Raw genomic sequence first — 25,178 nt, forward strand, 5'->3', positions numbered from 1 at the left:
CAGCACCATTCACCTAGGTGGGCAGGTGAGACATGGGTCATCCTTGAGACTCTTCATCACCTTCCGTGTCCATCCAGTCCACCCTAAGTCCTGCCAACTCACTCATCCAAGTTCAAGTCAAGCTCGACCATGTCTGAGGCTTTGTAAGTTGAGTCAGTATTCTAGTCCAGGCCAGCATTGTCTCCCATGTGGATTGGTGCCACGTCTTCCCTAAACAATGCCTCCCCTCTAGTCTTGGAATGCTCTAGTCCTTATCTCATATTGAGTCAATATGATCTCACCAAAACATAAACTTAATCATGTATTTTCTTGCTTAGAACTCTTCAGTGGACTCCTGGTAACCTTAAGATAAAGGCTAACACCTTTAACTGGGCTTCAGTGTGGTTATGACCCAGCCAAATATGACAACTTCAACTTCATCTCCCATCTCTTTTTCTTACATCCCTTCCTATAGCCATAGGGACTTTAGGTCAGCATCCCTACGCACCTCTCTCTCATGCCAGTACCTTTGCACATGAAGCTGGTTTTTTTGCCTAGAACAGTCCCCATCCCTCACCCACTACAGCTTTCTGTTCAGCTACACATCCTTTATTTTTTATTTTTATTTTTTTTAATGATTTTTTATTATATTATGTTAGTCACCATACAGTACATCCCCGGTTTCCCACGTAAGGCTCGATGATTCATTAGTTGAGCTACACATCCTTTAGGTAATTAACTTAAAGTGACAATTTTCTTGGGAAAGCTTTCCTTGACTTTTCTAGTTTTTATTTTAAAGTGTCTTATAAGTATCCTATGTAACACTTACTATAATTTTTTTGCAATTGCTTGCTAATTATCTGTCTTTCTGACCACACTAGAAATCCCTTAAAGGCAAGGACCATGTAGGTTGAGCTCATTACTGTATCCCCTGTGACTAGCATAACGCCTTGCATATAATAGGAACTCAGTAATTATTAATTGACTATTACATGAATATCATATAAAAACATCAAAAGTTGTAAATTGCCCCATTCCCAAAATAATACCCCCCAAAATTCAATGTTCTTTTGTCTCTAATGGATTATTACATAAGAAGGTAAACTGAAGACATATCTTTACTACTAGTTATCCAAGATATTGGTGAACAAAAGAAAGTAAGAGGAGGACTTTCCTCCTCTTTTTTTCCTAGAAGTTTTGACCGCCCAGAGTGCCTGGGTGGCTCAGTTGGTTAAGCCCCGACTCTTGCTTTTGGCTCAGGTCATGATCTCAGGGTCCTGGGATTGAGCCCTACATCAGGCTCCCCACTCAGCAGGGAATCTTGAGATTCTCTCCTTCTCCCTCTACCCCTCCCCCCGCTTGTGCACTCTCTCTGTCTCTCAGAAGTTTTGACACCCTATTAACTCACATCACTTGTACCTTGAGAGAAGCAATGCAGTGTTGAGGAGACGATAGTGAATAAGGTGGAATAGCTTCTGAGAGGTGCCATTCTAAATGCTTTGTGCCCTCAGAAAAAGGGAATGATGAGAACTTTTCCCCAAATTGAACAAAGTTGGTGACTGACACCCCTTTTGGCCTCATTTCACACTTCTTCAAACACTAAAATTCTTGCCTCTCCAGAGGCACGTTCTCTGGTGATAGGAAATTTTGGAAGCAGGGATTGAGGACGGTGTCTGGACTGACCTGGCCACTATAATACTTGTCCTCCTTATAACATACTTATCAAAACCCAGCCTTATCTGTTCTCCATAGCAAAAGGAGGTGTTGGAGGTGACATGGCTTTGCCCTATGAGCCCAGGCATTTTTACCTAAACATGCTTAAGTTACAGTCTTTTCCATATTCACTTTTTATCTGTCTCTTCATCCATAAGATGGGTAGTTTGGTCAATAGAAACTCCAGTCATTAAATAGAGTCAGTCTTCTAAATGAGACTTCCTATTATTCTCTTAGCTTCCAATTTTCCTTTGAGTCGCTTGTCAAGGTTTGTAATTAAAAGCTTATTTACATGATTACTTGTTTACTCTCTGCTCCATAGCTACTTCAAACCCTGCCTTCTCTACTTCCCTGACCACTGTAAGATCCATGAGGGCAAAGACTGTGCCTGTTTTGTTTGCCAGTTGATCCCCAAAGCCTTGCATGATGCCTGGCACATAGTAGAGGCTCAATAAATGCTTGTATAAAAAAATCACTGGTTGAACAAATGTCATAACGGGAAAAGGCTTGTAGGTGATGCCCTGACTCCCGCATAGATTACTGAGGCTCTCCGGAGTCTACACAGGTTACCTCAGGTGAAAAGATTTATTTAACAGAGGAGCAGGGAAGAGTGAAGAGCCTCTTAGCAGACTTCATTCCGCTCACTCTTGTCTTATTGCTCTCTATTTTGTGTTCTTCCACAAATCAGCCCCAGTGGACAGAAAAGGCTCCCAGGCTGGCATTTGAAAGGTAATTTAATGACAGGATAGTTTATAAATGTGTGGGCAGGAGCAGAGGAGCCAAAGTGGGTGCTGAAGCAGCCAGGCACAACAAGAGTGAAAGTCACTCTTGAGCCTGAAGGTAAAAGCCATAGCTGTCAAGCACTGGAGGTAGGGACATACTTGTAGAATGACAGAGTCACCGCCAGAAGCATGAGGCAAGGCAGGGAGGGAAAAGGGAAGACATGCCCAAAACTCTTCCTCCTCCCACCCTTTGATCTCCTGCTATATCTCCAATTGGCACAGCTCAACAGGAGGCCAGAGAGCAAGGGATCTCAGGTGGTGCAATCTATAGAGATCAGCCTCCTGGGAAGAGTAGGAGATGGATCTAGATGGGAGCCGGAGGAAAGCCAGCATGTGCCAATATTGTTTGTAAGTGATTCTTTCTTTAAATGGAGAGAGGCTGCTGTGGCCAACTTCATTTTGCTCCCCACCACCCAGATCAATCATGGTGCCTGCTATTTCCTGACATTAGTTTACTCATCGGTCTTTCTGCACTCTATGGCCTACTGTTTTTTATATGTCTTGTATTTAAACTCTTCCAGAAAAAATCTGGTGGTATCACTCTCTAGTATTGGACAGAGTGCTCATAGGACAGCCTATAAAACCTGCTTTTGGGTCACATGCTTGTCTCTGGTTCAATTAGCTACAATGCAGGCTGGCCTATGATGAACACTCTCTCAAAAAAGGTTGTGGGTAGTAGACTTCTCAGAGGAAACGGTCTGACTGGAAGCCACCTTTCATGTCCAATACATTGTCACCCCCACTTCCACCCCAAGGTGACCATCCTCCCTAGTGAAGGATAATAATATCAATATCCAATTGCTGGAGGGACAGGCTAATGCTCACTGTTAGAGTCTACGGACACAGGACAAGTTGCCTCTGTCAATTGGATTCACCAGATGTGGCTAGCATTGGTGTCTCTTCTTGTGTGATGCATCTTCAGCTTCCTCCTCAGACAGCTGTCGTGTCCCAGATGTTATGTTCAGAGTCTGGTTCATAAGCTGATGGTGTTCTGCTTCTAATAAGAATACCCATATTCATTTGTCTTCATAAAAAGTAAATGACTGTGTCAGTGAGGTTCCTGATAAAAGGAACAGGGCATGATGCTTTTTATTCATAATCAGCTCTGCAAAACCTCCTGCAAACAGGAAATGAGTGTTTTCTGGCATTTTGGATTATGTTGAAAGTTGAATTTACAAAAAATGACAGCAGCTGCTTGTTGGTAAAGTTCAGGATGGCCAACTTGACTGGTGGCAGGGATGCTCTTGTTTCCCAGTGCCCATTTCTCTCTGGTGTGGCATCTCTTTTGAGTCACCCCCTTCAAGGACAGATCAGTGGGGCAACCCTAGAGTAGTTACTGAGCCATTCCAGACCACTTGTCAATGTCAGAACTCTCCACGATGGATGGCTCTCCACACATGCTCTTCTCTCCTGAGAACATCTTTTCCCTTTCTCTCGATCTTGTGAAATTCTCATCCTTCGGTCTCAGCACAGATGGCTCTTTCCATGAGATAGCACTTGGGAGGGCAGGCTCTGCAGTCAGACCACTTACACTTTCTATCTAGTCCAGCCATTCATCAGTTGGACCTTAATTTCTTTATCTGTAACTAGGGGATGGTAATTGGCTGCAAATATTAGTGGTTAAGCATGTCGGCAGCAGAGCCAGATTGTCTGGTTTCAAATGGTGGCTCCACCACTTCCTATTTATATGACCCTGAGAAAATTAATGAACCCCTCAGTGCCTCAGTTTCTCCATCTGGAAAATGGAGGTCATAAGATCTATACAGATTTGCTGTGAGGATTAAATGCGTTTATTGAAGAAAAAGCCTTTATTTATTTATTTATTTATTTATTTATTTATTTATTTATTTTTAAAGATTTTATTTATTTATTTGACACAGAGAGAGACAGCCAGTGAGAGAGGGAACACAAGCAGGGGGAGTGGGAGAGGAAGAAGCAGGCTACCAGTGGATCAGGGAGCCCGATACAGGGCTCGATCGCAGGACTCCGGCTGGGATCACGCCCTGAGCCGAAGGCAGACTCTTAACAACTGAGCCACCCAGGCGCCCCAAAGAAAAAGCCTTTAGAGCAATGCCTCACACATGGTGATGTTTAATGAATGCTGTACTTTATTATTTTCTATCTCATTGAATTGTAAGGATTAAGTTAGGTAATGCATATAAAGCATTGGAATCATGCCTGACCCAAAGTCAGTTCTCAGTGAATGTTGGTGGTAGTTGTTATGTTGCATTTTTCTTATTATTCTCCAGCATGCCAGAGAGAGGTCGTCCATCTCTTGTGTTCCTGTGGTATATAAGTCACACCTCTAATAGCATTTTTCAACCTATCCTTGTTTGGATTTTGTCTCTCATGTTGGACTATGCAGTCCTTACAGGCAAGCATAAGTAATAAATAAATATTTGAAATTGCTTAATATGAAAAATTGCTATACCTTGATAAGTTTTTTGTTGCTAAGCTTGTCAGGACTGATACTGGTAGCTTGTCAGTGAAATTCTTTGATTAGTGAGAGGCCAGGAGCAAATGGGTTGACTTTGGTTTTGGGTGCATCTGTCTCTCCTTATCAGCTCGTGTGGTTTACCGAGTGCATAGTCTGAACGCAGACTCTAGTGCCGAGAGTGGTCTTTCTCTTCTCTTCAGATAAGTGATATGCAGTGTGTGAATTGAATGGTGTTCAGTGAGACTTGGGGCCTCTCCTTTCACTCCCTTTGTGTAGAGCATTTGCTTGCTTTCAAATGCCTTGACTCAAATTGGAATTCTACCACCACAAAGCGTGTGCTGTGAGGACAGCCATATCCAAAAGATGACTCATTCAGGTGCTAACTAACTACATTCCTTCCCCAAGCTTTATGACTTGAGATGTCTGGGGATAAAAGAAAAAGAAAATAAATAATGATCTATCACTTCCTGTTTTGGGCCTTTCTGGAGTAAAAAGAAATATATCTTTGTCTGACTTGAAATGGTTTGAGCTGTGCTTGTGATACATTAATGACTGTAAAAGAATGGACATCAAACAGTGGTTTACTTCAGAAATTGCTGTAGTTAGGCTGAAATGATGCTTTCAGTCAACACGATGTCGAACTGTCATCCGTACTCTCTGGTAAACATCTTTGCAGGTGCACGCACGTGACAAGCGCACCATGAAATGCCCAGTGTGAGCTCTTGTTTGTCGCAGCAGTTGGAAGGATCCACAGATGCTATTTTTGCCATCTGGTTCTTACGTTTCTGTTATACATCAGAATAATCGTAAACATTAGTTCGTATAGATAGTAGATGGATGGATGTCATATTTCTGATAAAAGACAAGCGCAGACAACTTTTGAGGTTTACGTGGACTCCGGAGGGGAATTTATCCAGTAGACTTTCTCCATTAAATTTGTGATTTCAGACTGGATTAAAGTCTTAAATGTGTTGGCTTTATTTGTTGGTAAAAAGTTGGTACTTCTCTTAAAAACACATTTGTAAACAGCCTTAATTTTATCATAAAATATGTATAGCTTTGGTGGTGGGTTCTACTCAGAAGCCTCTGGTGCATCCAGATGTGTTCTCTGCGACAATGCGGATTTAGCTGTTCTGTGGGATGTGCCTTTAATTTCCAAACAATTTGGCCTTGTGTGTTTTCCATTCAGCAGCCAACCAGTTAGCTTCTGTACAGTTTATCCAGTATATTGTGGTGCTTTATAATATCTTTTATCCAGACCTTCAGCTTGTCTCATTCTGGGTTTGGATTGTCTGTTGGCCTATCAGCTGTGGTCATTGTACTCTGTTTGCCCTCTGAGTTTCCCCGAATCAGCTGTGCATACTGCTGTTTGTCTAGGCTCTGGGGGACCAAAAGGCTGTCACGCTGACGGTTAAACAGATGCTGGGGCTCTATCTAGATCCTATTATTTGGTGCTAATTTTTAGTATATTTGTATATGGTTTGTATTTTTAATTTCCAATATATTATTATGTATTGAAACCTTAAAAACCTTTCTGGCTGGGGAGACACTGCCCCTCTCTGGGCTAGCCAATTCTTAGAGATACCGAAGGCCTCAGGGACAGCATGCCTTTGATAAGAAAACTAACCTATCCAGAACTGTGCCTCCTCCATCTGGCTCATTCACACCAAGCCAACATTTCCCCTGCCCTCACTCATGCCAGGGCCAAGTACCGGGCAATGACAGACCACCACTATAGCCCCAAACCTGCTGGAGTTATTCAAACTAGCCAGTCCTGAACTGTTTCCTCTGCCCTGCCTTGCCTTTCCCATGGAAGCCCCAGTAAAGACTGTGGCCTAGATTGTCCCCTCACTCTTGTTTTCTGCCTCCCAACCACCCCGAGGCTTTCCCAAGTGGCCCTACATGGCATGGTGTACCTCCTGTCTCCAGAACCTGTGAGTATAATAAACTTTTGTCTTCCTGAACCTCTCCTGTGTCTCCCCTTATGGCCACACCGACTGACTATCACACAAAACTGCACAAAACAATTTGCATTTTCACCAGTAGTGTCAACGTTTGAGGGAGACATGTTGGAGTCATTTAAAAATAGACCATGCTTTTGCTTCCATATACACTTCCTGTGACTGATGATGGATCACTGATTGTTACACATATCTTCACACAAGGGTGCCACTAAATGTCCTTGGTTCATTTCAGTGCTTATGTTGTCTTATTGTCAGGAGGTTCTCCTTAATATCTAGGCCAATTCCTATCTATTGCTACCCAAGGCAACTGATTTCCCTGTGTCTCTGCCTTAACAGATCATTTTCTAAAAGTATTTGAGATTCATTTCAACATGCCAACTCCAGAAGATTCATCCAGGTACTCTTTCTCCCAAAATTGCAAATGCAGCAAAATCTGCTGGGCCCAAGATGTCAATAAGTGTTCAAACAGCACAACTTCACCCTTGAAAAGAATATTAAGTGATAAAAAATAGCACTAAGTGCATGCTGACTACCTCTCTCCTAGAAGCTCTACTTCTGCACGGAGTTGGTTCCCAGAGAATTGGGTCTTTTTTTTTTTTTTTTTTTAACACTATGATAAAGGAAAGCACTCATGGGCTTTAAAGTAAAACTGCCCTAGGATCACATTGGTCATTGTCACTTGATCTTAAGGCCACTATTTCATGTCTCTGAATCTGTTTCAGCATCAGTAAAATGGGGGTAATGGTAGCTGCCTCATGGTACTGTCATGAGGATCAAATGACATTATCACATGGAAAGTACTTCCCAACTGGTAGCTATTCCACAGGGTTGGTTTCTCTCTGCCAGGTTTGTTAATGCAGTGCGATCGTAATGCTATCTGGTGATAAGTACACTCAATTTAATTTTTACCAAACCACATTCATTAAATCAGAATTTGTAGCTATTTAGACCAGATTGAGCAGAAGTTTATTTTTTTTACTGAGAAGAAGGGATTTGCTAAGCAAATTTTTCTGGCAGCTGGAATGATGCTAAGGAGAAAAGTTAAGCTACTTACAGCTTTTAAAAATTCCTCCTTGCAATAAAGAGAAAGAATTAATTAAAACCAACCATTATCTAAGTCATTGAAAGGGTTGGGGAGACAACCTGTTTAGTAATGCTTGCCACTGATTCGTGTGCAATTAGTTTGTGTGTGACTTACAAAGGCGTGCCTCATTAAAACTAGTCTGTATTTCAGACATCTCATCAGTTAAGATGTGTTTCCCTTTCAATTAATCTGAGTCCGTGAGTTTCTCTGACACTGCAAAAATGGAACATTGAGTTCAGGTAAAGAGCTGTCCATCCCTCACCAAAACTGTGGCAAAGACCTTTATTCACTTATGGTAATTTACATTATATTTACATTACACTTATGCTAATTATTGCTGCACTCCTATTTCTTAACCTTTCATTAATTCATAGTACATTTATTGATAGCCAATCAATGACCTGGCACTCAATTCCTGAAGAATTTTTCTCCTGGCGTCAGGGAAAGAGAGAAAGCTTGCCTTACCTAACAGTGGAAGTTTGCTTTTTCCCTCTACATGCAAATCTTGATCAGATCCAAACACTGTTGGATAACCAGGTTTAACAGGATGTTTAATAATGACATCTCACGCACATTTTATTCCATCCTTTGAATGAATAAGGACAAGGCAAGAGTTAATTATTTGACATTCGGAAGTGAATATAGGGATGACCTAGCCCTTAGGGAAGGCCAGATAGACAGGGGTGATCACTAGGTAATTACCAGGCATCTGTAGGGTCATGTGCCTGTGCTCTGCATAGGTTGAAAGTCTGACCTCAACTTCAGGCTTAAGGATACACTATTAGTTCATTGTCATTATTAAGACATTTTCAGGATGCAATTACTTATTGCATGTTTCTATTGCTACTTGCAAATTTTTACCATTATTTCTTTGCTTGTTCAGTATTATTAAGAAATGATTAGAAATGACAGGACTGAGTTGTATCATGTTATTTGCCTGCCCATCCTGATGTTACAATTTTGATCTTTTCTTAACAATATTCTCTAAATATGTGTAACTTGAAAGCTCCCAAAACCTTTTGTCAAGGTCATCAGTGACCTCTTGATGTCATTTCTCAATACTCATACTACTGGACTTTGCAACAGCGTTTGGCATGACTAATCATTCCTTTTTTCGTGTTCTTTATTTTCGTCTATCATTTTAATTATTTGAATTGTGTTGTAAACTTTAAATTCTTTAGTTTTATACTAGATCCTTCAAAATCTTATCTGGCCACTTGATTTCATGAAAGAACATTTTAATGTCATTCTTGAGCAAAATTTTTTTATTTTTATGTTTATTGCTATTAAGTAATTGTAATCCTGTCCTCCTACGTCAGTGCTCAGGGAATGTTTGCCGAATTCGGGGTGACTGTGGAAACTGGGTTTTGGAATAGTCCTTTATCTCCTACTTTATCATTATAACGTAGTTGTCTGAAATTCTTCACCTTTTTCTATTTTTTTTTACCTTGTAGTTTTTATAAAATTTTGTGTAATTATTATTGATTTTGGTTCTTTGATGAGGAATCCACTCCTTTGGCCTAAGCATCTTCAACTCTCCCCCACCCCCAATTTCTCTTGTTCATCTGCTTCCAGATCTTCTTTTATTCTTTTGGGGATCTTTAATTTGAGACTTCTTTGATAAGTTTTTTTATATATAGTCTCTTTACTTCTAAAATGTTTTTGTTCTTTCCAGCCAGCTTCCTCTCTGTTCTTGTTGTGATTCTTGCACTTTAGCTTTGTCTTAAGTTTGAGAAGAAGGATCCAAGTTGATTCTTATCTTCTCATTGTGTATTTAAATCTTATCTCTTCATTTTAGTGGCAGCTTGTAAAGCCTATTTTTGTCTCCAAAGTTTAAAAACCTGACAAGCAGGCATGGTTCTCATTCCCTTGTCAACCAAGATACTTGAAAGTCCAGTCTCAACATGGTACTTCGATTACTTTACTCCCATTTTCTCTTTTTTTTTAATAATATTTTTTTAATTATATTATGTTAGTCACCATACAGTACATCCCTAGTTTTTGATATAAAGTTCCATGGTTCATAACTTGCGTATAACACCCAGTGCACAATGCAATACGTGCCCTCCTTAATACCCATCACCAGCCTATCTCATTCCCCCACCCCCCTTCCCTCTGAAGCCCTCAGTTTGTTTCCCAGAGTCCACAGTCTCTCATGGTTCATTCCCCCTTCTGTTTACCCCCCTTCATTCTTCCCTTTCTTCTCCTACTGATCTTCCTACTTCTTATGTTCCATAAATGAGTGAAACCATATGATAATTGTCTTTCTCTGCTTGACTTATTTCACTTAGCATTATCTCCTCTAGTCCCATCCATGTTGCAGCAAATGTTGAGAAATTGTTCTTTTCAATGGCTGAGTAATATTCCATTGTATATATGGACCACATCTTCTTAATCCAGTCATCTGTTGAAGGGCATCTCGGCTCCTTCCACGATTTAGCTATTGTGGACAATGCTGCTATGAACATTGGGGTGCATATGGCCCTTCTCTTCACTACGTCTGTATCTTGGGGGTAAATACCCAGTAGTGCAATGGCTGGGTCATAGTGTAGCTCAATTTTTAACTTTTTAAGGGACCTCCACACTGTTTTTCAAAGTGGCTGTACCAACTTGCATTCCCACCAGCAATGTAGGAGGGATCCCCTTTCTCCACATCCTCTTCAGCATTTGTTGTTTTCTGCCTTGTCAATTTTTGCCATTCTAACTGGCGTAAGGTGGTCTCTCAATGTGGTTTTGATTTGAATTTCCCTGATGGCTAATGATTTTGAACATTTTTTCATGTGTCTGTTAGCCATTTGTATGTCTTCATTGGAAAAGTGTCTGTTCATATCTTCTGCCCATTTTATGATTTATTTGTTTCTCGCGTATTGAGTTTGAGAAGTTCTTTGTAGATCTTGGGTACCAGTCTTTTATCTGTAGGGTCCTTTGCAAATATCTTCTCCCATTCCGTGGGCTGCCTCTTAGTTTTTTTTGACTGTTTCCTTGGCTGTGCAGAAGCTTTTGATCTTGATGAAGTCCCACAAGTTCATTTTTTCTTTTGTTTCTCTTGCCTTTGGAGATGTGTCATGAAAAACTTGCTGTGGCCGATGTCAAAGAAGTTGCTGCCTATGCTCTCCTCTAGGATTTTGATGGATTCCTGTCTCACATCGAGGACTTTCATCCATTTGTAGTTTATCTTTGTGTGTGGTGTGAGAGAGTGGTCAAGTTTCATTCCTTTGCATGTAGCTGTCCAATTTTCCCAGCACCATTTATTGAAGAGAATGTCTTTTTTCCACTGGACTTTTTTTCCTGCTTTGTCAAAGATTAGTTGCCCAAAGAGCCGAGGGTCCATATCTGGGTTCTCTATTCTGTTCCATTGGTCTATGTGTCTGTTTTTGTGCCAGTACCATGCTGTCTTTGTGATCACAGCTTTGTAGTACAGCTCGAAATCCGGCATTGTGATGCCCCCAGCTTTGTTTTTCCTTTATACTCCCATTTTCTCTAAGCCCTTTGCAATCCGGTTTGTACTCTCATTGTCTAATGTACCTGCTCTGAGAAAACTCAGTTCTGGTTTTCTCTTGACCCTTTAAGTACTCATCTCACTCAACTCCCTCCTTCCCAAAGCTCTATACCCTCCTGGATTCCATGACACCATTTTCTCTTGACTTCCCTCCTGATCCTCTTGGTCTTTTTTGGACTAATTTGTGAGCTTCTTTTCCTTTGCCTTCTCTTTAACCCTTACTCCTCTCCAGGGTTCTGTCCTTGCTCCTCTGTTCTTGTCACTATGCATAATTTTCCTGGGGGAACTCATCCACTTATATTGATTTAACTACCCGCCACTCCGCCTAGGACTTTGTGCTATTTCCTCTACCATGAATGCTCCTCTGCATTCTCTCTCTTCTACTCATCCTTCAAATGAGTCATTACTTCCTCCAGGAGAGTCTTCTTCAGTTCATCCTTTAGACTAAATGTCCCCTCCACTGTACGCCCAGAGTACACTTGTTGACACCATTATCACACCACACATTACATTAGGATGAAATTATCTGTAATCTCCTTAAGGTCAGGAACTATGACTACTTTTGTATCCCTATGCCCAATATAGAACTCAGAGCTTTCTTTGAGGCTTGCTTCTCTCTGAGTGAGATATAATCCTCTTCATGACCTAGCTGAGATTGTACTTCAGCTGAAGATAAATTTTTAAAAATTATATTCTAGAGCACATTTTCTCTTAACTTTCTATGGTATCTCTGATAGACCTATTATTTGCAAACTAAATCCCCTTGATCCACTTCCTAGTTCAGTCAAGGTCACTGTCATGTATTTACATGGTCTAGCTATGGTTTGACTTTAACCATCACCTATAAGCTGATGACTCCTAACTCCTTTTCAGTAGCCCTTACTGCTGTCCTAAATTATTTCTGCACATCCTACCGCTTGCATGCAAGCATTTCCTATCCTCACGGTACAGAGTTTCTGGTGCCTTGAGGTCTCCAACACCCAGGGCATGTTGTTCAGGGTTGATGAGGAGAGAACTACTTCCAAATCCCTCATTTGAATGTAGTGTGTAGGTTGGGAGGGGAGCAAAGGTGGGTCCTGGTGAGGTCATCAAAGAAAAGAAGTGTCAGGGTGAGAAGGTGGTTGTATTGGTTTCATATGGCTGCTGTAACAAAATGCCACAAACTTAGATTAAAACAACACAAAGTTATTCTCTTACAGTTCTGGAGGTCAGAAGTCTGACATTACTTTCAATGGACTAAAGCCAAAAGTTCACCATGGCTAGTTTCTTCTGGAGGCTCTGAGGGTAGAATCCATTTCCTTTCCATTTTCAGCTTCTAGAAGCTTCCAGGATTCCTTGGTTTCTGGCTGCATCACTCCAATCTCTGCTTCCACTGCCTTCTGCCTTAACTTTGACATGCCCGCCTCACTTCTCTAAGGACCCTTGTGACTACACTGGGCCCATCTGGATAATCCAGGGTAATCTCCCCATCTCAAGGTCCTTAATTTAATCATAGTGGCACCTCTGCGTTTGCCATATAAGGTAGCATTTACAGGTTCTGGGGATTAGGGCACAGATATATTTGAAGGGCCATTATTCAACTTACTACAAGTGGTCCTGAGTCAGGGTGGAGATAGATGCAAGAGTGTCTCTGCCTGCAGTGGAAGGAGATCCAGAATCTTTGATTTTTACCAGATGTGAGGGCCAAGGTGTATGTGTGTCTAAGAAAAACTGTTGCTTTTGGTGCCGTTTCTAGGTAATAGAAAACTAATGTCAAGGGGAAAAAATTCTACATAATTTTCTGTGTAAAAGTATTAAACCTTAGAGTCATTTATATGAACTGCCTGTGATTTATGCCTAAATATCTGATGGCAAAATAATATTTTCCAACTAATTGTTACATATCATCATTTAAGTTTTGTTTTAAAATACTCTGCTCAGGTGTCTGCTCCCCACCCTAACAAAGCCAGAGAGCATTTGTGTCAGTAGCTATGATGAGCTCTCCTATTAGTGGGGCTTTGAAGCTGGACTCCAGGACTCTGGGCAAAGGAAGAGAGAGAGATTTATAGCTTACTTTTTTCTCTTGCATCCTTTTCTTTAGAGGGAACTGTGGTTAAAGGAAATAACTGGTTAATGGTGAAAAAAAAGTAGAAAGTTCTTCATATGAGAAAGTTTGACAGCCATAGAAAATGCACTCATGTTGAAGCAGAAGGTCTGCTAACAAGGCAAATAGAATCAAAAGGGTCATTGGAAGATGTCTTAGTTTGGTTTCTCCTGAGAAACAAATTTTGAGGTAAGGATTTGAGTAGGCAAATAGAGATATGGTTACTTTAGAATGTCTCCCATTCTGGAGTTGTATCTAGAGGGCAGCAGGGTCTTTATCAATCAGTTCCCAATTTCTACTGGCCAAGAACCATCCCTCGGCTTTTCTCCTCTGTGCTTCCTGGCTGTACCTACAGACTGTGGGTCCCTGTAGCATTGGAGAAGGCCTGGAGGCAGAAAGTCAGAAGATAACCAGGGGCATGACTAAGAGGGCACTGCCAGCTCCAGAGGAGTCTGCATTCCCTTCCATCTACCTTTCAGCCATAGCTGAAAGCAGAAGGGCGGGCAGAATGTGAGCAGAGTGTCAAAGGCTTCAGAAAATCTTCTTCTGAAGTGGTAGGTAGAATGCAGTGAGGACCCTATGATGGCTATCTGTTTATCAAGAGAAAGATGCCAACATTCCTAATGGAACAGGTCTGGGCTATGAGTGAGACAGATATGGAGTCACACCCCATTAGTACAGCTGTCATATCCCTAAGCCTCCATTCCTCACAGTAAAATATGAACAATTTCTCCTTTTTGGAATTGTTACGTGAAGTAAAAGAGGTTATGCAAAGTGCTTTGCATGGCAGCTGGGACATGCCTATACCCATAAATGAAAGTAGTTGTGCTAACAGGAAAATGGAAGAGACAGGAAGAAGAAGGAGGAGGAGAAGAGAGGGAGGGGGGAAGAAAAAAAGAAAGAAAGGAGGAAAGAGAGAAGGAAAGAAGGAAAGGAAGGGAGGAAGGAAAGAGGGAAGGAAGGAGAGAAATAGGAAGAAAAGAAAGGTTATTGATTGTCACCTCAGGCATCTGCTGCAAGAAAAATCACGCATGTTCATATTTCTTGCTGAATAATGTCTGTGACTCTTTCATGGCTCAGGACATGAAGTCATGCACGTGTTTTGCTAGAGTCCTGAGTCTAGATTTCTTTTGCTTCCCACTGCCTTTCCTTGGATTTTCTCTGGTAGAGTGTCTGACTTCAGATACACACTCTCCACTTCAGCTTTGCTTCAGGGCTGCCAACATGACCTGGTCAGCCTTGAGAGCATGGGCCTGACCTTCATCCATTGGAGGAGTCTTGGTTTGGCACCCAGACAAAAGATAAGTGAACTGCTGGAGGTCATCAACCAGGTTCTTACGTAAAGTCCAAAACACCACTGGGCAGCAACTTTCACCTTGGGATGAACTTTGCTTGTTCATTGGTGCTTGGACTACAGATAATCAGTACTTAATCTGCCATAGGCCGGCTGACCCTGTGGTCCACAGAGAAATTCGGTAGAACAGTCCAGGCTGGCCAAAGGCTCAGCAATGTCAGCAACAGTGGTGCTGGGGACACAGTCTTCTCTTCCTCCTTATATGACACTGATAAGGAGTTTCTAGTTCAAAAGGCAACATCACTGGTGAAATCCCCCAAAAAGGAGTGGTACAAGCCTTGCAATAGAAACAGATAGAGGCTGCCAGAGCAGCAATGTCACCACTTCTCTGGAGTTGAAAAAGTCAAAGTAATGACCAAGGCGGTTGATGTCCTGGCCAGAAAGGGACATGTTCACTCCTACCCCCACACACTGGTACTAATGAAGAATGGCTTGGATGCCACTATTTTGATCTCTGTCTCAGGTAGAGCCAGGACGTCATAAAGCTCCAGCGGGATGAATGATGCTAACTCATCCTGCTGCACAGTTTCCATTGTGTTTCCTGAGGGAGGCAGCACATTTTGATGAATCTGGATCAGAAGACCCGACCTCTCCTGACTTGTTAAGCCAGAACATGGACCCTTTTCTGCTTCCTATTTGGTGTGCTGTGGGAGGAAGAGGACCCTCTGATCATAGGGATAAAGCAGACTTGGAGGAGGAGAAAGCACAGGGCCAGATGTACTATGAGCTCAGAAGCTCAGAACGCTACTATTTGGCTCACAAGGCCAAACGTTCTTGTAAGATTTTAAGGAGAAGGAGTTTTGAGAGCACTCTCTCCGCCATGACTGCATTTACCCTCATGTGTGAAAACAGTGGCATAGCCAGAGGCATCTTTGGAATCAGTCTAAGAGGAAGCTGAATTGGGGATACATTTTGTTTGTTTAATTAGATGTATTTATGTGATGTACAGTCACTTCCATGTATACATGTAACTGGTGGTTAATTAATAAAAATATGCAATTATGCTAAGGTATTTTTCAGACTTTGGAGCCACCTGTTTCAGGTACTTTTTTTTAGCAGGTCTCACTAGGAAACTCTTCTTAATTCTTTACATGGCATAGGAAAAAAATCATAACACAATGTGGAATGTGGGAATCCTGAATTATAAGCACGGAAGCTAGTTCCTCTACCTTTAACTCCCCCCACTCCCTAAGGATACCCATCTCCACCTAATCCCTAACCCTGACTCATCTGACCTGACCCTCACACCAGTGGCACATCTAGTTATTTATCACACACTTGAAATTGTGTTTCCCAGGAGGACAGTGGGGAGCTGTTAAGATTGTGGTCTTCAGAGTCAAATGCTGGCTCAGCCACCTGGTATAGAGTGGGAGCTTGGCTTGGTTTTAAAATGGGACCAGGTACTCCTGGAGATGGTTGTAAAGATTAAATTGGATAACTCCTATAAAGAGCTTCACTCAGTACCCACGCATGGTTAGTGCTTAATAAAAATTCTTTACTCTGAGTCTTTCCAAACCACATTCATCTTTTAATCAGCTCCTGTGGTCACAGAGAGCTTTGAATGTAATCATCAGAAATAAACTGAGACTACCAGAGCCAGGAAAAAAAAAAAAAACTTTGTTGGAAGGATATTAATAGCTTAAAGAGCTGAGGGAAGAGCTGACCAAACGGGTTTTGGGGAAGACAGGAACTAGGGCAGCTGGGGTCTTGGAAGCCAGAACACGTAACCCGTGCTTCTGAGATGCTGCTGCTCCTGATGGCCCAGCTGCCTTTGCTCCTCGCTCTTGTCCACTGTAGGTTTCAGTGCCCAGGGGGGAGAACCAGCTGGCCTAGTTGGTTGGCATCCTCCGCCGTGGTCGGAGGAGGAGGTGTTTGGGATTGCTTACCCTATTAAGGCCACAGGGAGCTGGGAGACAGTTCTACGAGGTCAGGACCCTGGGCAGACAAACTACCTGGACTCCGTGGACCTATTGCCAGGTGTCCCTCAGGACCTGCCCAGCAGACTTCTCTTGACTGACTTTCAACTTCTTTGTCAAAATGTAATTGCCTTTTGTAATAACCCAACATCATTTCCTCCCCTCTTTCCAGATAATCATACCTTCTTTTGAATGACTTCTATAATGATTATTTACTCATACATTCATTTTTAAGTGTTTATTGAGCACCTACTAGTTGTTAAGTCCTGCTCACCTGCAAGGACTTACTTTCTAGTGGAAGGAGACGGAAAACCAAAGTAAACAAATAAATCTATGACATGAAGTGAGGATGGTAATGACCAAGTGCTAATGAGAAAAACCTTCAGAAGGGAAAGGGAAGGAGGAAGGAGTGTGTGCAAGTATTGCTCAGACCAGCTCTTCAAGTTTATGTGAGTCTGTCATTCAGCTGTTCACATTTTGATTATTTTATTTGTTTACTTGTCTGTCATAAGTGACTAGCCGGCTTCTCCCCTCTAGGAGTGAGCATCTTAAAGGTGAAGTCCTATCATTCATTTCTAGTCCCTAGAAATGACCCAGCCTGCCATTCGCCCACACAGGGCATTGCAGGTGGCCTGAGGAGAGGGGGTAATTCCATCTGGGTTCTGCCCTTATAAGGTTCTCTATAAATGTGGCCGACTGACCAACTGGCTAGAAAATACATTTGTATAACCTCCATTTATCCAATTTCTCTTCCCTGGAGTGAATTTGGTTTCTTTTTTATTATTATTGCTTTTTGTTTTGTCATAACATGCTTTCTGAATTTAAGACCAGCTTTAAGAAAGAAATGAGAAAACTATCCATTCCTCACAACTTGAGTCACAGAGTCATGGCATCAGAATGCATCATGGCATCTGAAAGCAGCTTAGGACAGCACCCAGCATAAATGAAGCTGTGCCGTGAGGAACAAGGGCAATAGCAATGATCCTTTAATGGAAACTAGAATCCTAGTAAGTCTATTCCCTCCATACTCGATTTCCATAAGTAGAGAGAACTAGATTAATCCTCATTTAAGTACTCAGTCTAAAAGTAGAAAACAAAAGAATAGAATGTTTTAAAATATTTTTATTAAGCGTTTTGTAAAATAGGGCAGTGTTGATTGCATGATAAGTTTAGAGGTGGCCTCCAGCCTAGCAGAATTCATGGCTTTTCACTTTAGACCATGAGTGGACTGCCATGGACACAACTTTCTGGTTGCGATGGTAGCTGTGTTTATAAATGATCAACTGTGCTGTGAATATATTTAGCTTATGCTAAATGCCCCTGAGAGGATGAACATCATCTGTTTCTAGTTTAATTGTGTTTTGGAGCATGGCACATTTTTTTTTCCAGATGAATAAATATTAAGCCTTTTCCACATCCTGAGGAAAGTTAGGGTTGGATTCTGATATTCAAATTATTAGACTTATTAAATCATATTAAAATGAAAATGTAAAGAGCTATTTGATTATATTTACAAGTTCTTGTCACAATATACTGCTCAGTGAAAATGCTATGTTTTGGCATCTAAAAAACTAGATATCAACACTGAGCCCAGAAACCATTTTATTCATCATTAGCATGAGTGGATGTTATGGCTGATGGATAGGATAGTTAGAAATAGGGGTGTTGGTAACTAAACAGTATCCTCATACAACACTTAAAACATTTCAAAGCAGTTTTTATCCGAATGTTCTCAGACTTTCATATCATAAACCTTGAAATTTGTATCTGCAACCCAAAATACATAAAGTAACTATTTTAAGTACTGACACCATTAAGAAAGGATTCACTTCAGGCTTCTGAAAAAGCAAATTTGGCCACAGCTGCATTTATTTTCTCATAAACCATAAACTTCCTGGTGGAGATCTTAAAGGCAAAGTAAGGGCCAACCTGAAATGGATGTCAGAAAGGGGTTTTAGAGTAATACATGTACTTGTCTGTATAAAGAGGCCTAGTAATGGTAAGCGGCTGCTCTAAAGTTAGCCCACTGCTAATAATGGCCAGACTGGGGCTAGACCCCAGAATTCCTGTCCTTTCCACCTTATCTCCTTGTTTCCCTGAAGTGATCATTTAAATTAGCAAGATATACATGTAATCTACAAAATTTCCCTTATGTATATGTTACAATGAAAGCTGCTATTATATAAAAATAGATTCTATACTTTGTTCATTATTTATACCTGTATTCCTATCTACATTCACACCCCTCCCACCCTGCCTCCATCATTGCCCTAGCAATCTCTGAGAAAAAATAGGTAAGACAGGCTGTGTTTCAATGTATTCCTGTGGGCAAATCAATGAAACTTGTCTGGGGGCATAGAGAACAGGCAGAGCTTTTAATACCTTTCTTGCGATGTTCTCTTCTCCTGGTCTCAGCCCAGCTGACTGAGATGCCGCCAACGAGCTTGGTCTTTAATGGCCTGTCCACTCTGATACTAGCGAAAGCTGTTGGGGTCCTACATCAGGCCAGCTCTAGTCTCGTTTATCTACCTTGCCATTTTAACTAGGAATCCTTTGTTGTTGTTGTTGTTTCAGTAAAATCTGAAAGTCTGAAATGGAGTTAACTATATTTTAAAATATAAAACACTGTGAATTCACGTTGACTAGATTCCACATCCTAACAATGAAAAACTAAAATACCACTTCTCAAATTGTAATCTGTTTGTATGTCAACAAAGTAACTATGAGATAAAGGAAAATATATAAAAGCCATTTCACAGATTTTCTTTCCAGTTAAAAAAAATCATGGTTGGAAAAATTACATTTTATGAAGCCAAAATCTCATCTAAATATCTATATTATTAAAATGTATAGGTTATTATAAGTAAGAAAAACATTAAGAATCTATCTTAGATCAGAATTCTTAGATTGCTGGAACTAAAAATAACATACTAACTATTATTTGTGGAAAGTCCAGAGGTTTAATAACTGAGGTCCTTGCCACCATCTTAGCTCTGTTCTATGTTCAAAGGGACACATTTATTGACTCTTTGGTAAAACTCCTAGTTCTGCTTTAAGTATATTTAATACTTTGTTAAATGCTTGGAGGAATCTGAGTCCTTGGTATATTGACTGAGATACATTTTGCAATGATTGGTATCTCATCAAATACACAGAAATCAGTAGAATGTTAACTTTTTTCTAACATGTCAGTTGGAACACCTTTTCTTTGAATTATTACAAGATTTTAAATAAAAAAGAGGCTATTTAGAAACCCAAACAATTGCACATTTCTTGATGTTTTATTCCTGATAAAAGTGATACTTTGATATTTAAGAATTCAATGATATGAGTTGGGACTTTTTTTTCTACACGTTTCCCAAGAGGGTTTTGACCCTGTTGATAGTTTTGAAACTATATTAGGTGGACTAATTAGATTGTCTAGACTGGTGCCCCCAGAGGTACCAAAATGCACTTTCTTCTCAGAGAGAGGTTGTAAATGTCAGAAACAAAATCTGAGAGACCACACCTCTCCCATGTCCATTGGCAAAGGGATTCGATAGATCACACCCCCTCCTTGAAGTCTTCCTAATCAAACCCACTCAGCTGAACTAAGTTAGCTCTTCACAGAGCTTTGATTATTCCTTTCCCCTGAACTATGAATCTAATCAATACATTATTCCCGTTTATTGATCTATTGTGTTGTGATTTCTTATTGCTTCATTAAGGTACTGTGTTTGCTAATTCTTTTTGGAATGCCCTTAACCTTTGGTACATCTGGAAGGTGGCTCGTTTGATACTTGCTCTAACCTAAAAAATGAAGGCCCATATTCTTGACTATCCCTTTCCTTGAATCCACGTCCTCTTCCAAGGAATTTATAAATTGCAGCAAGAGGTCAATGCAAGAGTCCCCATTGTGTTAGCCTCCGCCTTCTTTTTCTTCTAGGTGAGTCTTTTCTGCCAAACCCATCTCCATCCCACCTGCCTTCCTGTACGCAAAACATGTTATTGACAACTAAAGCCAGGTCACGGAAAGCTTCACAGAGCTCTGCCACTAAATATGTGGGGATAAATAATATTGTAATCCTTGAAGATATTTGCATTCAGCATGGTTATTTTGCCTCTTTCCTTTTAGATTCTCTCGGCTTGGTCTCTGGGAACCACCCGCCAGTGACAGTCATAAGGTAAGTGTACATTTAAAATTTTCCTCAATCAGCTGTAAATGGAAATCTCAGTTTTGTTCAATGATTTTCACAAAAGACAGTTTCAAATATTTTACTTTCAAATATTTTATCAGTGAACAGTGGCATAATGACTGGGTGTTTCATATATAGGAAAAGATAATAAACCCTTTCTTTAACATTTGCGAAAAGGATAATAGAAAGATAGGAAATAAAGAAGGCACTGCCTCTCACCCTTGAATATTACCTGTAGCATAATAAAGTGTATTTGCATCCTCTGAGCGAAGTGCTTTCATTTCACCATCTTCGTCCCACGCAGCTGCCAGAGTCCTCTCAAGGGGCACATTACAACAGCCTCTTCCCTCATTTTAAATTGGGCTGTAGCCCAAGAAAGTATCTCAAATGGCATTAAGCCAATTAACATCTAGCACAGAATTTAGCACCTAATGGGCACATAATAGGTATTTGTTGGAGAATGAATGTAGGTGGATTCATTTATCCATTAATTTTCTGCTCTGTGAGGTCCTTGCCACTGTGAGGCAATGTGGTGTAGTGGTTATTCCCCCAAATCTGGAGCAAGATGCTTGGGTTCAGTCCTTGGTTCTGCCACTTACCAGCTGTATGACTTCGGCCACGTGTTCAAACCTCGCAGTATCCCACTTTTTCCGTTCATAAAACGGGGCTTATAACACTACTTATCTTGTTGTTGCTAAAAGGTTATTACAAGGATTAAATGAGTTAATATTTGTAAAATGCTTAAAATAATGCCTGACACATAGTAATCTTTGTAAAAATGTTTGTTGAATAAATTAAAATACATGAAGCGTAGAGGAACATTCCAAGGTCCCATGTCTAGAGACTGAAAAATTGGTTTGGCCTAGAAGCAATGACATGTCAGTAGCAATAAACACACCTACCACCCAAATCTTGGTTTTAATGCTATTTTCCAATAGAACTGGGGCTCGTTGGAGAAATGGCTATGTTAGGGCTGGAACAAGAAATACACAGAAGGGGTCTGGAGCATTGTATAGTGCCAGGAAGTAAGGTAGTGCTAGAAGAAAAATGAAAAACAAAACAAAACGAAAAACACCTCACAATGGTGTGACACAAAGTGTGTCACAAGGATACAGGAGCCAGGTGCGCCTGGGTGGCTCAGTCGTTAAGCGTCTGCCTTCAGCTCAGGGCGTGATCCCAGGGTCCTGGGATCAAGCCCCGTGTCAGGCTCCCTGCTCCGCTGAGAGCCTGCTTCTTCCTCTCCCACTCCCCTTGCTTGTGTTTCCTCTTTCGCTGGCTGTCTCTCTCTCTCTGTCAAATCAATCAATCAATCTTTAAAAAAAACCAAAACCCTAAAAACCCAAGGATACAGGAGCCAACTAAAAGTACTCCCCATTGCCAAAGCTGGAACAATTCGAGCAACAAAATAAAGTAGTGGTATAACCCAAAGTATAAAATAAATTCTATTCAGATATCAATAATTGGATCAATATGTGAAGAGAATAGACAAATCTCCCATGCTGATGAATTCCAAATATTCTATGTAGATACTCTGCTTTCTGGGAGGTAAAGCATGACTCCCTATGGGGGCTGCACACAGTGATTTTCTTCTAAGGAGTACAGTAGAAAAGGGAGGAGGGGGAAAAGAGTCACATACCATTGAGAAACCTGACAAACACCACCTCAAGCCCCGTCATCCAGATTAACACCCACAGTGGTATGTCATCGTTATAGTAGGTATCCTTCACGAATGTGGTAAGAATGATGCTTTCCGCTGGGGGCATCACAATGCCGGATTTCGAGCTGTACTACAAAGCTGTGATCACAAAGACAGCATGGTACTGGCACAAAAACAGACACATAGACCAATGGAACAGAATAGAGAGCCCAGAAATGGACCCTCAGCTCTTTGGGCAACTAATATTTGATAAAGCAGGAAAAAACATCCGGTGGGAAAAAGACAGTCTCTTCAATAAATGGTGCTGGGAAAACTGGACAGCTACATGCAAAAGAATGAAACTTGATCACTATCTCACACCATACACAAAAATAAACTCCAAATGGATGAAAGACCTCGATGTGAGACAGGAATCCATCAAAATTCTAGAGGAGAACATAGGCAGCAACCTCTACGACATCGGCCAAAGCAACCTTTTTCATGACACATCCCCAAAGGCAAGAGAAACAAAAGATAAAATGAATTTATGGGACTTCATCAAGATTAAAAGTTTCTGCACATCCAAGGAAACAGTCAGAAAAACTAAGAGGCAGCCCACGGAATGGGAGAATATATTTGCAAATGACACTACAGATAAAGGACTGGTATCTAAGATCTACAAAGAACTTCTCAAACTCAATACACGAGAAACAAATAAACAAATCAAAAAATGGGCAGAAGATATGAACAGACACTTTTCCAATGAAGACATACAAATGGCTAACAGACACATGAAAAAATGTTCAAAATCATTAGCCATCAAGGAAATTCAAATCAAAACCACACTGAGATACCACCTTACGCCAGTTAGAATGGCAAAAATAGACAAGGCAAGAAACAACAATTGTTGGAGAGGATGTGGAGAAAGGGGATCCCTCCTACATTGTTGGTGGGAATGCAAGTTGGTACAGCCACTCTGGAAGACCGTGTGGAGGTCCCTTAAAAAGTTAAAAATTGAGCTACCCTATGATCCAGCCATTGCACTACTGGGTGTTTACCCCAAAGATACAGACGTAGTGAAGAGAAGGGCCATATGCACCCCAATGTTCATAGCAGCAATGTCCACAATAGCTAAATCGTGGAAGGAGCCGAGATGCCCTGCAACAGATGACTGGATTAAGAAGTTGTGGTCCATATATACAATGGAATATTACTCAGCAATCAGAAAGAATGAGTTCTCAACATTTGCTACAACATGGACGGCACTGGAGGAGATAATGCTTAGTGAAATAAGTCAAGCAGAGAAAGACAACTATCATATGATTTCTCTCATCTATGGAACATAAGAACTAGAATGATCAGTAGGGGAAGAAAGGGATAAAGAAAGGGGGGGTAATCAGAAGGGGGAATGAAACATGAGAGACTATGGACTATGAGAAACAAACTGAGGGCTACAGAGGGGAGGGGGGTGGGGGAATGGGATAGACCGGTGATGGGTAGTAAGGAGGGCACATATTGCATGGTGCACTGGGTGTTATACACAACTAATGAATCATCGAGCCTTACATCGAAAACCGGGGATGTACTGTATGGTGACTAACATAATATAATAAAAAATCATTATTAATAAAAAAAAAAAAAAAAAAAAAAAAAAAAAAGAATGATGCTTTCCCTCTATCTTCTTCCCCAAAACACATTACCCCACTCTAGTCACAAGAAAAATATAAGACAAATTTCAATACAGGTACATCCTGCAAAATACCTGGCCATTATTCCTCAAAATTATCAAGGTCATTAAAAATACTGGCAGTCACAACCAAGAGAAGCCTAAAGACTCAAGACTACTAACTGTAATGTGGGATCGTGGATGGGATCCTGGAACAGAAAAAAGGACATTAGGTAAAAACCAAGGAAGTCTGAATAAACTATAGGGTTTAGTTAATAATAATATATCAATGTTAGTTCATTAATTGTGAAAAATGTCCCATACTAACGTAAGATGTTAATGATGAAATCTGGGTGTGGGATATACAAGAACTCTCCATATACTAATAATTCTGCAAATCTAAAACTGTTTGAAATAAAACATTTATTTAAAAAAATAAGGAAGTGTGAACATAAAAAAAAAAAAACTGGTTTGGAGGTATACTCTCCATTTTCCAAGTACCAAAATATAGTATTTTGAAAATTTTGAATTTAACTAATTTATATTTTGAGAATCATACATGGAGAATTATATTCTTCATTAAAGTTTTGAGTTGGATAAATGTGTACACATCTATAAAGCATTCTGCTATATTTCTGCTGTCTTCAAATGGAGGAAGAAGATAACAATTGGCAACACAAACCTTTTTTTGCAAGAATAACAGTTTTTGGAGCTCAAAGAGGATTATGACTTGTGCCTTAGTTCTATATTGTAGCATAACAAATTACCACAAATGCAGCGGCTTAACACGGCATATAATTATTATCCCACAGTTTCTTTGGGTCCAGAATCTGGAGGTGCCTTCGCTGGGTCCTCTGTTTGAGTCCCCTAAGGGTATAATCAAGATGTTG

General features: G+C 40.6%; 1 protein-coding gene across 15 annotated transcripts in view; it reads left to right on the forward strand.

Moving 5' to 3' along the window:
* NCALD (neurocalcin delta) overlaps nucleotides 1-25,178 on the forward strand; it is a 431,866-nt gene that overhangs the window by 225,061 nt on the left and 181,627 nt on the right. For all 15 annotated transcript variants that reach the window (XM_087864687.1, XM_087864689.1, XM_087864688.1 and 12 more), the window contains one exon: nucleotides 20,926-20,974. The gene's annotated coding sequence lies outside the window, so the exon portion shown is untranslated. The remainder of the gene's footprint in view (nucleotides 1-20,925; nucleotides 20,975-25,178) is intronic.

The sequence above is a fragment of the Ursus americanus genome, chromosome 9, assembly GCF_024610735.1.
Source record: "Ursus americanus isolate L20-20 chromosome 9, mUrsAme1.1.p, whole genome shotgun sequence".
In the NCBI taxonomy this organism is placed as follows: Eukaryota; Metazoa; Chordata; class Mammalia; order Carnivora; family Ursidae; genus Ursus; species Ursus americanus.